Source organism: Haemorhous mexicanus, chromosome 1, assembly GCF_027477595.1.
Source record: "Haemorhous mexicanus isolate bHaeMex1 chromosome 1, bHaeMex1.pri, whole genome shotgun sequence".
Classification (NCBI taxonomy): Eukaryota; Metazoa; Chordata; class Aves; order Passeriformes; family Fringillidae; genus Haemorhous; species Haemorhous mexicanus.
In genome coordinates this window covers 114,134,167-114,149,816 of record NC_082341.1, presented here as the reverse complement: position 1 = coordinate 114,149,816, position 15,650 = coordinate 114,134,167, and positions in this window count along the sequence as shown.

Here is a 15,650-nt window from a genome sequence, read left to right as displayed (position 1 = left end):
GAAGATGACTCCTCTTCATGGCAGTGTAATTCTGCAGCTAGGACACAGGAGTAAATGTCCAGTTCTACCTCTGGCCTTCAGGTAAATAATATGCCTCTATTTTGTCTGTCACTGGATACCAGTCTTCCCTTTGAAAAATAAATTCAAATACATTTCAATTTATTTGAAAAACAGTTTTATGCAGCATGTTTGCACTGTGCTTACCACACTCAAAATCCTGAGTTCAGCCCAGCCCTCTGAGCACTTAATGAATAATAATAAAAATAAGATCAAATTTATAATTTGGAATACAGCTTCATCATTTGAGAATTTGTGAGGTCCTTTTTGAAGACATAGAATAAAACAGATTAATACAAAATAATACCTATAATGTTCTATTATAAATTGCAATCTTGATGCAGAAATTATTGTGCATAGTTCTGTGTCCTGTGATGTTAGTACAAGCGATTGGAAATTTTTCTTCAGGCATTAAAATCAATGAATCAATGAATAGTAATGTGATGGGCTTTATTTCTTATGTTCCAAATTAAATTCAAATTGCTTTAGATTTTTTTAAATATCATAAATACAATCTTAATACAATATTGCTTGCAATATGGCCAAGCTAATGCCTGAGGAGAAATCTCTTTCTTTAAAAGCTCATTTCCCTTAGAGAGCTCAATTTTTCATGTTTAACATTAAATTAACTTGAGCTTTTGTGCCATTTTTTCTGTTCTTAAACCAATCGATATTAATCTGCATAACCAGTCCCCTGAATAAATGTAATATCTAAGTTTTAATAGGGCATTGTTTGGTATATTGGGAATGCTTAACTAATTCCAGTTCGGAAGTGAAATGGTTAAGTCAATGACTTATTGCAATTTCACTCAGACTTCTTTATCTGTACTATGAGACTTTGTAGAGCAATACACATCTTCAGATTCAATCTGCTATCCCTTGGAATTTATTAAGAACATTCTGGTGAATAATTATTTCCCCCTTTCTTATTTTTTAAACTTCTTATCTAAAAGAATCAGAGTTTTCCCCTAACTCCTATCCAGCTCATAACTCTAACACTTTGTGTTTTTCTAGGTACATCTGCGTTTATATTGTCATTCATCATGGCAGAGATATGTGGAAATAGCTCCATATTTCATTTTGTTGTATCAGTGCAGTGGTAATGGGAACATCTTTGACTCAATTCCCTAGTTTAATGGAATTGTGGAAACCCTCTATCTCAAGGTTTCAAAACTGACTTCATGCTGACAATAACTCTCAGGCTTGATGATGCCAGCCAGTTTTTATTCCTCTATTCAGAATAAAATATAACTACAAATTTAAGGCTTTTAATGCTGTGCATATCACCTGTAGTCTGGTAATTTGGGCACTGGAGTTCTTTGTCATCTTTATGCATTTGATATGCTCCTGTGTTGAAGCACCAAGGGAAATCTGTATTTTTAAGGCAAGTAATTTACTTAGAAGTATGTGAATTGCATATTGGGATTTAATAGTAATTTAGAAAGTATCAGAGTAGTAGATTAAAATAGGAATGCATATGAAAAAACAGACTAGAAAAGAAATTATCCAGAGTTAAAAATAGAAAGTTTTTTATAGTGTGAGGCAAGAAGACAAAAAAAAGCCACAAAAATTTGCTGCAATTAGAAAACTGGTAAATGGTCTTGCAAATGCCATGTGGAAACTCTGGGAGCATGAAGTAATTTTTAAAGGCTGTGGAGCTGGTTTGGTACCGTGATTTAAAAGGACACCACCAACTTAAAATGGATGATTTATTTGATTTTTTTCATGCTGCATCAATTTTTCTTGGAATAAAGATGGTTATCTATCCATCTGCAATCTGTACTGAGTCGCTTTATTGTAAAGATTTTATCCTTCTGTGGGGAGGACAGTAGACACCTCTAGGGTAATATTTTAGGAATTTTTCTCTGGTTAACAGTGCAACCAGCAGAGAAGCTGGTAAAACAGAAAAGTTGTGTAAAATTTCTTAAGCAGAAAGAAGGGACTTGCTGTAAAGGTCTTGCTTCTGGGTCACCCGAAATACTTGACAGATTGCAAGTGCCGTTGTTATCACCTGGCACTTGATCATCCCATGTATATTTCATCAGGCTTTAAATGGACATCTCTTAGTGGAGAGAGGTTCCTAAATTAGCTGAAACCTAATCAGAAATCCATCTGGTACAAACTCACGATAAGTTGCTAGGTGTGATTCATAAAAATCACATTATGTGTTTCTGCAGGGCATTATTAGTACTTTTCTTGCATGTTTTCTGAAATGAAACATGACTCATATTTATGCCAAAGATGAGTCCCATTATGCTAATAGTGATCCTGCTTAGATGACCCAGGAAAATGCATCCTTTTAGCAGCTCTGTAAATTCTATCAATCACCTGACTGCACACTGATGAAGAGAAATAGGGAAAAAAAGCCCTCACAAACTCCAGACCCTTCTACTGGAGACTAAAAGTGTCCTACTGCATTATATGTATCACCATTATATGATCATCAAAAGCCTTGTCAAGGAACTAATTATTAATGCTTTACTACAAAAAATAATCTTAAAATATTAATACGTGGAGTAACTATAGGCATGTTCAGCATTCAGATCAATGAAGAATGCTTTTGTGACTATTTTTCATACAAATCCTTAGTTTCTTGCAAACTAATGTGAATATTTGTTTGAAGCAAAGAGTTTTAATGGACCTGTTGAGCAATCTTTAAAAAAATAAAGAGAGCATAAAGGCTGAGAGTGAGCCATGGGATCAGTCCAGCATGGAGAGTGACTCAGCTGTCCAAATCTTGTTTCTGCTCTCATTCATATAATTTTCTAGGGAAAGAGAAGCAAGAGGTATGAATGCTTCCAATAAAGTCCTGCAATACTGGGCATATTTCCTTCACTGCATTGCTGAATTTAGGCAGCCCTTCTAATTGCAAACCCTGTAAGAATCATAATGAAAAAATGATCTCTTCTTTCCTCTTCTTGGAAAAAAGATCTTATAGAAGTCTCTGGTTTTCATATTTAATGATATATTTGGAGAAGCACCATTTTCCATCTCATTTCTAAGTCACAGTTTGAACCTTTTTGTGGCGACATCATCAAAAGGAAATGCCGGAATTTTGATAAATTTTCATTTTGAAGGATCTGGAGAAGTTTGACCAAGCTGTAAGGAGTTTGTATACAGAAGGCAGAAGCTGCTAAGAATTTTCGCATGCTTTACCTCATGATTTCATGTGGTTAATTTTGTATTTCCAATATACCTGTTGGCCCAACAATGTTCATATTCTTGATTACTTTTCTATTATCTTAACCAGAGAATCTTAGAGGGGAATTCACATTTGTGTCTTTTATACTGTTTCTGCAGAGTATCTTGAAATATCCAGTATCTTAGATAATTCCTTTTGATGTGTAAATATATTCTTCAGCCTATTCGGCTGCATTACTGAGACTTTAAAGCTTCTCTGTTATTTGTTCATAATTATATAAATGTGCTAGTGTTTTTTTTTTTTCTTTTTTATTGTCATTAATAGTCATACAGTTTCTCAAAATTAAAATTGTAACACACCAGAAAAGTATTCAATTGTGCAGTCACTGTTGTCTTAGCAAGAAGAGAAAAATAAGAATTCATTGAATTTTTAAAAACTTTTGATATGAAAGGCTCATTAGAGGACAGATTGTTAAGAAAACTTAACAGTTCTTCTCAAAGTAACTACCCTGAGTGGCCCTATATGACCTTTTGAGGTAGGGTAGCGGCAGAGTGCTGGAGGTATCACATTCACTCCTCTTCTAAGGATGGCAGTGACTGCCTTTGAACCAAGTGGAGCAAATTGGATAAGCGTGCAGGGATGAACAACTTACTGGATGTGTTCTTCAGAGACAGCCTAGGGATGGAGGTGATTTTTAAGGGCTGGTTCTATAACACCGGACGAGGTCTCTGCCAGGAGAGGCTGGATGATTGAGGGTCCGCCTCCACTTCCATGACCTCTTAATTTTCTGAGAATGTGGATAGGGTGGTATAGAACTAAGAGGTGTACATCCTTTAGGGATTCAGTTACCTTGTTTTTCAACAGCTTCAGTTTCCAAGTCCCCCTGCTTTTTTTTTTTTTAATGAACTTGACCACCACTGCAAAGGCTTTGGGTGGTAACAAGTACTTCCTGGTTTCCCAGGGATCTACATTTATTTATACCATGTAGGGTAACATAACTTTTTTTTATTTCAAAAATGTCTCCTGACTTTACACAGTGTTTATCTGCCTAACGCATAGGTTACTGGATACCCTCAGCTCCTCACACACTCATGGGTATGAAGAATCAGGTTCCACTCAAGCAGCGCAAATGTGTAAGTGTCCTGAAAACTGAGACTGCTTCTTCCCAAGAGGGGACAGAGTAAGGAGAGGACAATGTCACAGCTTAGGAACAAACCAACCACTTCCAACAGAATTCAGAACTGCATACAGACAGCCTGGGGACCTTTTTGTATTTGCATAACTGTGCAAAGCCATCACACAACACTTCTTGTGCAAAAGTGTAAAAGCTAGATTATAGTGAGTTGAATTAGTATTCCCTCTCCACAACAAATAATAATTAATACTTTTAAAATATTTGATTAGAGGCTTTTTTAACTCAGTTGCTTCTCTTGCTTGTGAAATTATGATTATTGATGTCCCTCACGTTCCTTCCTCTGCCTTCAGAATGTCTTATTTCACACGAGCCTGTCATCAGGGAAGCAGGTCTACCACGCGTGCATATTTTTTAATAGTAACACTTCTGGCAAAAGCTAAATGTCGAGATGTGCTGCAGTTGTATAGCCAGTTGTGTGACATTCTCACAGCTAGCAAATACAATGATAACTAATTCAGCTTTAAAGGATTTGAATCAGACCTTCAACTCATGAAAATCAATGCCTTTCTACCACAGCTGAAGGAACTATGACTATTTACCCTCTTTGCAGCCCCTAGATCTCTGTAATAGATTTGACATTTATGTTTTAAGCATCATAAATCCACAAAAGTGTCCTTAACTCTGCTAGAATGTTTCAGTATCATGTAGGGGTCACAATGCTCATGCCCTAAATCAGAAAAACAATTAACTACTAGACTTTTTTTTTTTTTTTTCAGGTCATCCATGAGCAGGAAAATAATTAGGTCTAGATCCTCACAGATACAAAATTAGCTGCCAAAATGCAGAGATGGAATTTTCAAATAATGCTTAATAAGGTGAGATGCCTAATTTGTATTGATTTCTTTGAAAATCTGACCTTTAGAGCTTAATTTTAAGCTTTCCCATTATGGTTTAAGAGGGTGTGAAAACTTAAGTATGTGCTTGAATGAGTTTCTTTTAGGAAGACTCTTTCACAGACAAAACTGAAATACAGAGCAAGACATGGCAAAGGCAGCCTGAATCAAGAGGGATTCTGTCAGTGTGATTTGTGTGTCAGTAGTCTGAAAAATGCCCTTTTCCAATTAAGATTAGTTCAGGGGGAGCAGGTTTCGAGTGAGTTATTTCAGACGCATACACACGTAATTCCAAGAGAAAAATATCTACCCTGGCTGTGGTTTGTAAAGCAGATGGATTGCTAGTCTCTCAATAAAGCTCTGGTGCTCTCTTTAACTCAGTCCCTTCTTCTTCGTTGTGCTTACCTTCTGCTCTTATACCCCTGACACCCTACGGTGGAGACGCTAAGTATTCATGGTGGTGGAAATGGAAAAGGAAGGTAGAATTAGAGTGTAAATTCTCAGAAATTCAGGATAAATTAAATTAGGTATGTAGGGAGAAAGAAAATTCACAGTTTGATGGATTGCTATCATGGATTTTGCGGCCTGGAATCAACCCACATTTCTGCATTGTTCTTTAAATTGACAGCATGGGGCAAAAGATGGCTTTTTGCTGGTATGAAAGTTTTTGAATTTAAATGTCTACCATGATTCTATGAAATCACTGACAATCAGGAAATCTATTTTTTCCTGTCCTCTGTATCTTTCAGCTCTTATTTTAGAGAGACCACCCAGAAACAATAGTACAGGACTGTGCAAGCACAAAAGAAAAGATTTTTTGATGGTAGGAATATGAATGAGACACTCTTTTTAGAATGTACTACCTCTTTAGATTTTTAGAAATCTAAAAATTTCTAGCCACTGTTTCTGCGAAATGATTTAAAATGGATGAATGCAACCATAATTTTCAGTGAACAAAAAGAAAAATAAATTAATTTGGCTAGTGGAATTTTGTTTGGGGTTATTTTGTTTGTTGATTTGAGGCTTTTTTGGGTTTTTTTAGCATCTGAGGGTCCAGTTCTATCTTCAGCTCAAAGATTCATTGCATTCAGGTAAAGACCTCATAATAATAAATTATATTTTTTATAATAAACTGAAGGCAGCTGAAGAACAAAAGCTATAAAAAGTACTTTGCAATTTATTAAAAAAACCTCAGTTTTATGGAATAAGTAAATTTTCTCTAATTTGTGACTCTGGAGGTATGTAGAGACTGTATTTGTACATAGTGTCTATTATATTTAACAAAGAAAAATCTCTTTATCCCCAGATGTTGGCAGTTTACCTGGAATATCTGTAAATCCACACGCTATTAAGTTTCCAAAAAGACGCTTGAGAGAGTTACCTTCTAAAGCCTGCCAAAATGGGGCTGATATTTGTTCAAGTTGATCCTTTAAACTACAAACAAGATTGGAACCATACAGTGCACAGTGTGGCTTTGTATTTGATTAGTTTTCTACGTTTGTGGAAAGCATGGAACTTTGTATTTTTTTGCAAGCCTGTAAAGTAAATGATTAAGACAATACAGATTTTGCAAATGCCATGCTGAAGGTGCTAAAACATCTTGGAAGTACATTTTCATCCTATTATTCACATTTCTGCTTTGTCTGCAAAGAGTGCAGAAGAATTTACTTTGAAAAGAAATATGAAAACAACAGAAAGGTCATTTTACCTATTTCTGCTTTGTAAAACTTGGATAGAATTATTTTGACCTTAAGACATGACTAAAAAGTCTGGAATGCTAAGAATTTTGGTCCTAATAGAGTATACCTCATGGGTTTTTATGGATTGAAAGATTTGTATTTTACCAGGCTAACTTGTTCCTTTGAAAAGAAACCATGTTATCTGGCTTAAGAATCTCTTGCATGTATTTGAAATGTGCCCCCAGTATTGTAGATTACCTAGAGAAAGACCCTTTCACACATTACACATTCTTATTGCTTGTATTGTCACTGTGAATTGTGAGGAGAAACCATACCAAAAATTCCATTCAAAAGAATATGGACTGAAAGAGAAGGGAATTAGGAAATAAGGCAGGCTCTGGTACCTTTACTGCTCAGAGTGAAACACATAAACATGGCAGTTTTGATGGAATTCTAATGCAGATTTATTACTGGAAGCTGCACCTTGCTGTAAAATGCAGTCAAAAGAACAAATAAAGAGCAATGCATAGAAAGTAAAGATGTCAGATGGTAAAATGTCTCTTTTTAAAAGCCTGTCTTTTTCACAATCCTTTTTATGAACTTTTTATGAAGTTTCTGGAGCAGACCAAAATAATTAGGGAAAAATGACCTTGGGGTTTATGCTGTGCTCAGAACAGTGACTTGTCCAATCACCGTAGGAAAGGGTGGCAGATTGTGATTGATGTTTTTAGAAGAGCTACAAAGTGAAGTGTATGAATGGTACCTTAGGTTTCTAACCATGTATGACAAATGCGGGCACTGTGAGAAGCTCTTTATCCCCAGATGCTGTGAAAGCACATAACAAATTTCATATGGATGAGCCTATGAGTAGACTACCTAAAGAGCTAATCTAAAATCTCATTTTCAGAATTGATTCTGGTGTTTCAGAAGAGAACATATCCCTGAATATAGATCTTATATCAGGAGGATTAGGACGTCAGTGATTAATATGAATTTCATTTTTAGACACGTCGTGGGATTTCTGTGGCATATATAAAACACTGAACTTGTTGAACAGCACGTCCCATTTCAATTACAGTTTTAATGAAGAAATGACTTTTACAAGGAAAAACCTCTCATGGGCTTAATATTACAAAAAGCTGATTCTTCCCCTATTCCCCTCCACCCCCTTTAAATCGGGTACATTTGGTTGTTCTTGATGAAACAATAACATATTCATTATCCTGCCAGGCTGTGCCATATTTTATAATGAAGAAAAGCAGCTCTTGTCCCTTTTATGCTTATTTACCCCTCTGCAGCTCCACTAGCACCTTGGGAAAAAGAACAGTTTTAGTGAAGTCTAGTGACAGGCTTTAAAAAAAAGTTGGTAGACAGTTACCTAATTCCCATCCCAGGTCAAAGTGCTTTGAGTATCCTGTCAGCCTTTTAGCTGACATTTAATTTTAAAGGGATTTGTGTATATGACAGCCACAGAATACACAAAACCACAGGACAGGTAAGGTTGGAAGGGACCACTGGAGATCATCTGGTCCAACCTCCCTGCACAAGCAAAATCCAGTTGAGAGTGCTCAGGATTTTATCCAAGCAGCTTTTGAATATCTTCAGCGAGGGAGACTCCACAACCTCTCTGGACAATCTGTTCCAGTGCACTGTCACCAGCACAGTAAAGAAGTCCTTCCTTGTCTTCTGGTGGAACTTCCTGAGCATCAGTTTTTGCCCATTGCCTCTTGTCCTATTGCTTGGCACCACTGAGAAGGGTCTGCCTCCATCATCTTCACTCAGTGTTTTCCAGGCTAAACAGGAAAGTTCCCTCAGCATTTCCTCATAAATGAAGTGTTTCAGTCTCCAATCATCTTCATATACATGCGTTAGAGAATCAAGAATCTCCATGTTTCTTGTACTGAGAAACACAGAACTGGACACACTGCTGCAGGAGCAGAAGGAAAGGTTCACCTCCTCAACCCTCTGTCAATGCTGCTCCTAATCCATGTCAGGATACCGATGGCCTTCCTTGTCAGGTTGAGGTGAGTGAAAGGTTTCCGCATCTCTGAAGAAGTTTATCTTCTTTGGCAAGAAGTAAAACACATAGCACCTGTCCAATTGCCAGAATCACCACCAACCCCTCTGATTTTCTTCCAGAGCTTTGCTATGATGCTTCTGCCTAACAATTTTTAAAAACTTCTCTACTTCTCTATTGTTGGCTGAGACTTTCCAAACCAATACTAATTTGTTAATGCTCTTTATGCAGGCTGCAGGTGGTCCCCAAAGGAAGGGGGTGGAACTCCTAGTCAAGTTTATGCGCACTGCCAAATAACCTTAGAACAAAAAAAGTTTTCATCACAATTACAGTAACCCCAATTTCAGTCACTTGTAATTTTTTTTAAGTTGCAATTTATAAGATAATTAGACCTACCTTTGATTTATACCTATGAAATCTAAAGTCTGATTTCTAAATTAGCCTGGAAATTGTTTGGCTGAGCAAGGCGTTACTGGACATAAAGTATTTTCCCTCATCTTTTACCTTTACATATGTCGTGTGAAAACTGACATGAAATACAAAACATAAATTCTCATTCTGTTGTTTTCCATGCATAGTAATTCCATACACAAATAATCTTCGTTATAAATTGACCCATCCCTTTTCTTAAACCATCAGCATTTGAAACCTCCATTTTTTCACTTAAGATGTAAGTGAAGATGGAGGATGTGGGAAGTGTTATCATAAAATCATCAGTTTTTTCCCTGATTAATTGTCCAGTAAATTCTTTGACTATAGCAAAATAAAGATTTGATACCTATTGATTGAATATTTTAAACTTTGTGTCACTGTCTGAAATGTTGAACCCTCATCTTCTTTCAAAATCAGAACGAGTATGTTTGAGTGAAAAATCTCTCTTTGTGAGATATTAATGGTATGGACATAGTACACATTTATGAACGTGATAAAGGCCAGGTTCCTGTGGTTAAAAAAGTATTGAAACTTGCAGTCAAAATTTCATAAATGGTGCCAGTGTTTGAATACCATTCACCAGGGAGTTATGATTCACATCTCTTTTCAATACATTTTGCTCTGTTGGCAAGATAAGAAACCTGTGGAACTGCAGGAGTTATTTTTCACATAGTGCACTGAAATTGCCTTTGAAAACATGTGCACAAGGTACACACAAATGGTCTTTTATTTTGCAGTTGTGGCTCAGATGGAAATGTAGAGAGGATAGCATATAAATTCTTAGAAAATAAACTAGACAAGTTCCTTTAAAATATCAATAGCAATTTTATTTTAATGTGATAATTAAACAATTAAAATAAAATTAAAATTATTATAATATTTTATGTGATAATTAAATAAAATGAAAGAGATTAGAATTGATTCGAAGTAACCACCTCTGTCCTTGACTATGTAAGGGTATCTCTTGACAGAGATTTACTGTCTTCCCTAGATCAGAGAAGGTATTGAAATACATAATTTTTATTTGGATAGAGGAAAACTTTTTCTTCCAAAGCAGTTATGAAACTGTGTTTCCACTTAATCCTGTTGGCTGTTTATATTCTTCTGGGTTATATCACCCAGCATCTCTTCTAACCTCTCCCTGTGGGTGCCCCCAGTATATTGTGGGGACCACAAAAATCCCTTGCAAGACTGTGGGTTTTGTGGGCTGAAGACACTTGACTCATAAACCCCTACTGGTGCTTTCTTGTTCAGGTTCTGTTACTCATTTTTAATAGTCTCAGAATGGATTAAGAATGGATTGTGGGCTCACAATAAATCAGGGAGTTAAAAAAACAAATAGCTCTTTAGTGTAACTTTAGTTTGACCAGATCATTCATGAGATGAATCTACTTTTATAAATAGCATTAAATGTGGTCACTGTATCTCTCAGATATGTATTCAAAGAGTCCCAAAAGCTTTTTATTTGTTTCTCTCTCATTTTTAAATATTAACTAAAGACTTTGAGGTCCTGAGTTTGACATAGCTGTGTGCATTTCAGGTGTTTTTTCAACAGTTTCTGTGGTTCTGAAAATATTTTCCATGCTGCTTTAACGTGTGACATTTCTCTGTAAGGTTTCCTCGAAAATAACCTGTAGAAAATAATTGCTCCATCTTCGGTCTCATACAGCTTCTGACAATGTGTAAATGTTCAGAAAGCAATTAGTAGTCAAGTTTGGCAGGAAGGAAGGGAAAAGAGATTACTGTTGACTACATAAACAGATAAAGTCAACTGTTAGAGTTTGCTGAAGCTTATGGAAGCATCTCACCTCACAAACAGGCATGCTTAGATTTGGATTAGATGTTAACACAGACATTCATTGTTATTCCTTCTTGTAGGAACATTAAATCAGCCTTGAAAATTGTCAGAAAAATTTATTGACCCTAGCCAGAAGATTCAGGTTGGATGCTTTTGACTCTGGAAATATATGTCATATCAACATTCATTATGATATTATCATTTTGATACCTTTCTATTCATTGAGTTTCTGGAAAAACCTTTTTATTATAAGCCCTTCATCCAAGTGCTGACAAAAAAATAAAAGTAAAATAGATAGAATCTTAAGAATATTCTTACTAAAATAAAATAGTTTTAATATTATGGTTTTAAATCAGGTATTCAGACATTTATGATGTGCTTCTTCAAATTTTTCCACTTATGTTGTCGCCACCACACAAGTTACCTATTTATCTTCTGACCTGATTGCAAATAAGGTATTTTTTTCTTACAACTTCAGCAATTATACATGTATGCAAATATACCTACACACTTTTTAAAGCAATCGTATGCTGTTTTGACTTTGAAAAAGAGGCTTACTGAAAAAAAATTAATGGCCATCCTGGGTCAACATTAATAAAAACATTAAATGTAATACAAAAATATCAATTTTTGTCTAGATTATCTGGATTTGATGACTAATGTGTATAATGGAAGCTGCTGTCACATAAAAAATACTGTAATAATTGAGATAGAATAAAAACAGATGGAAAGAGTTTCTGTTAAGAACAGATAGAGGAATGTTGTTGAAGATTCCAGAAAGGACAAATGTTTGATTGCAAGGTATCCTGGAGTATTGCTGTGTTTCTTGGGAACAAAGAAAGAAGTTCTTTCAATTTTGCAATAACATTTGATTTACATGTTTGCTGGATGTGTTTGTGAAGCAACTAATTTTACACCCTCTACATTTGATCAGCTATCAGGGTAGGTCAGCCTACTCTCTATGAATATTATAAATTTTTTTGCTTATTCCATGTGCAGGCAGTCTGTTTGCTTGACCATCTTCCTCAGATAACATAGGACACAACTCCCATTAATTTTATAGCTGTGAATTTGAGTTCTAACAATTCTCAGAACTGCTTGGATTTTCTGGTCCTCTTTTATTGATTTTGGTTTTTGGGTATTTTTTCTGGCATCAATAAATTAAGCCTGCTTCCTTTTTTTCCTAAAAGAAAGTGATATTAAGGGTTTGTTGGCCTAACATATCTTCTTCCTATTCTCAGGTATTACTTGGGTTCAGTTTTCTGTGCTCTTTCTTTCCTGCTCTATATAATACTAAGGATAGGAATAATTTGGGATAACTGGGAATTTTTTCCCAGCTCAGTGCTCTGCTCTTTTAGGAATATTTCTTTTCCCTATAAGAGAGCTAATAGATTTTCTTGAATATTTCAGTGCAGTGTCATTCTTGATGAGTCTGAAGATCTGATACATTTTGATTCATTTTTGCTTTCTTTGTCCTTCTAATACACTTCAAAGACATTCTTCTCCTCCTCTCCTTCTCAATTTATTAACTACTGGCATTTTTGCCTGATATGTTTGGCTTTGAGGCAGAAGCCATTCTTCTATGCTGACCATCTTAAATAAAGAGTCTGTCTTTTTTGCCTGTGCTAATTGTGGTTTTGACCACCAAACTTTCCACTGCACCTGTTTCTGACTTAATTAATAAATGCTCCATTTGTTTCCAGAGTAGTAGCCCATTCATCTTCAGCTGCAGTGCTTTCCACTTCCACCATGAAAAATTTCTCTGTGCTAATCATGCTGTTAGCAATCCTCTCTTCATACTGTGCACAATTTCTGGCATGTGATAACTCCTGCTCCTGTTTTATTTTTGATGGATCTTCTTGTAGCCTTTCCTGCTTCTTTTAATTTTCCCAGATGTCAGGCACCCATTTGCCTTTTTGAGAAGGGCCACAGAAGAAAAACTTGTGTATAAACTTATGTGGTGTCACATTGGTTCACACTCAGAGCCCCACTCTCCTGGCTGTTTCAGTCCTTTTCTGTTACTGGTTGCATCAGTGGTATAAAACCGTTGATTCTCTTCCCTAATCCTTCAGGCAGAAGACTGGAGGTCTTTTTTTTCTCAAGAAATGGAAGATCATCTATTAATGTTTAATTCTGTGTCTTTCCAGCAACCTGTAGGATGTAGCCCAGGATCTCAAAGATTATAGGGTGTCTTTGTGTTGTATCCTTAATCTTGCAAGATTTTAAAACTGATTTTATAACTTTAAAGACTAAACAAATTTTCTGTTCAACAATAAACTTTTTACTCACTGTAAGAACAATTTTTTCTGCTTATGGTCATTGCATTTATTTTCTAACAATATATTTATATATCATCAATATACAGTATTAATTTCTTTCATACTGTTTTGCAATCTTTTTTTATTTACCCTTTCTGCCAGAGTTGAATGAAAATTATTAAATCTATCATGCTCTTCAGAATAAAATATCCTGGGTAAATAAAACATGGACAGCTCTCATAATTTTTTTTCTTTTTTTGTATGCCTTTCTTGCTGGTAGAAAATAAATTGGTTTTTTGTTGAATATTAAAGTAGATCCAATCAGATTTCAATCCCTCCAAACTTTTCCTCTAAAGCAAAGGCATCTGACAGGAGTCTTCTTTCTGTCAATTTTCAATCTGTTCATCATTAGCTCTCATCTGATCTACTGGCTATAAGTAACAAAATTTGCTCTACAGTTCTACTAGTAGAAGCACTTTTGTGCCTTACTTTATCTTGTCACACAGGAAACAAACTTTGGATTGAACAGAATCTCTACAGACCATCCAGTTCCAACCCCACTGGCACAGGCAGGGATGCTTCCCCCTAGAACAGATTTCTCAAAGCTCCATCTAGCCTTGCCTTAAACCATTCCAGGGACAGAGCACAATAGTGGAAGTACTAAGGAATCTAACCTGAGAAATCATGTTACTTCTTTTAACAGGACTCTTTATCTTCAGTCTTTTACCTTCCCTGGCCTTTACAGGTGATCTAATATTGGTTTTATCTAGTCAATGAGAGACACTTGATGATACTCCCATGCTCCAAATCTGGAAGATGAACCTCTCTCTCATGGTTCTTGCCCCCTCCCTCTCTTTTTCTTTCCAGGTAGGGCATTTTAATTAACTCAACCCTTGTCAGCCACATATTTCCTAGTCCTTCCAGTCTGCCCAAGCACTTCCCTTCCTGTCAATAAAGGGGAATGTATCTCATCCAATATTTTTTACCTATAAACTGACTTTAATCCTGCAAGGTGCAACATGTCAGTAATCATGCCATCCTTAAGAAGCCCATCTGATTCCAGAAGGGTTTACATTTCACAAATGTAGGCATCAGATTTCATGGTGCTTGGTGAGTATTTGTGCTTACCTAAGATGACATTTTCCCTCACATCATTCTGGGCTAAGAAGTGGAATTTGGTTTATAGCAAAAAACTGAGAAATCTGAAAGTCCAAGTTTTGGAGTTTTTTTCATTTTGACTAAAAATATATGCTACAAGAAGACACTCTTCTATGTATTACCTGAATATCTGGGTAGAATCATTTAATCAGACAGAATCTATGGAGAAAGAACAGGAAGATAGCTTTGATTTTACTCCTTGCACTCTCAGTTTCTGACCTGACAGCTGTCAAACTCTTTCATAAGAGAAGAACACTTTAAAATTTGATATTTAAACAGAAGCTCTCAGGGATGAAATAATATCTTTGCTAGCACACACTTGTCCTGTCACTCAATCCTATTTTAAAATATCCAAAGTTCAGACAAATCCATCAACCTTAAACAAGAATGATGAAACAAAAGTTCTGGCCTGGTAATGAAGATTTAAATCCTCCTAACAAAAGTGTAAGGACAGAGAAGGTACAGAGAACTAGCACAGATTCACTGAGACTGTGCTAAATTTTGCTTATAAGTGCTATATTAAACATTTAAAAGTACACTTTCAAAAATACATGGGGCTTTCATGGCAAGATTTTCCATGACACTAATGGGCATCACGTTATTCTTTTCCCACACACGGCTTTGAAAATCAATTTTGTTCCTTCCAATGCATTTTCTTCTGCCAGAGCCATCATTACAACCTCTCAGCACCTTCCAGAAGTGCTGCAAACTCTGTTAGCCATATTTTTCATGAGTGACTTCTTTTACATATACCCTTAATTTTTTTTTTTTTAATTTATAAATTAAGGGTTTTAATGCAGTTATATTTGCCTGAAAGTAGATCATTCCCTTCCTTCTGCCACTTCCTTCCTTCCTTCTGCCACTTCCTTCCTTCCTTCCTTCCTTCCTTCCTTCCTTCCTTCCTTCCTTCCTTCCTTCCTTCCGCCACTTCCTTCCGCCACTTCCTTCCTTCCTTCCTTCCTTCCTTCCTTCCTTCCTTCCTTCCTTCCTTCCTTCCTTCCTTCCTTCCTTCCTTCCTTCCTTCCTTCCTTCCGCCACTTCCTTCCTTCCTTCCGCCACTTCCTTCCTTCCTTCCGCCACT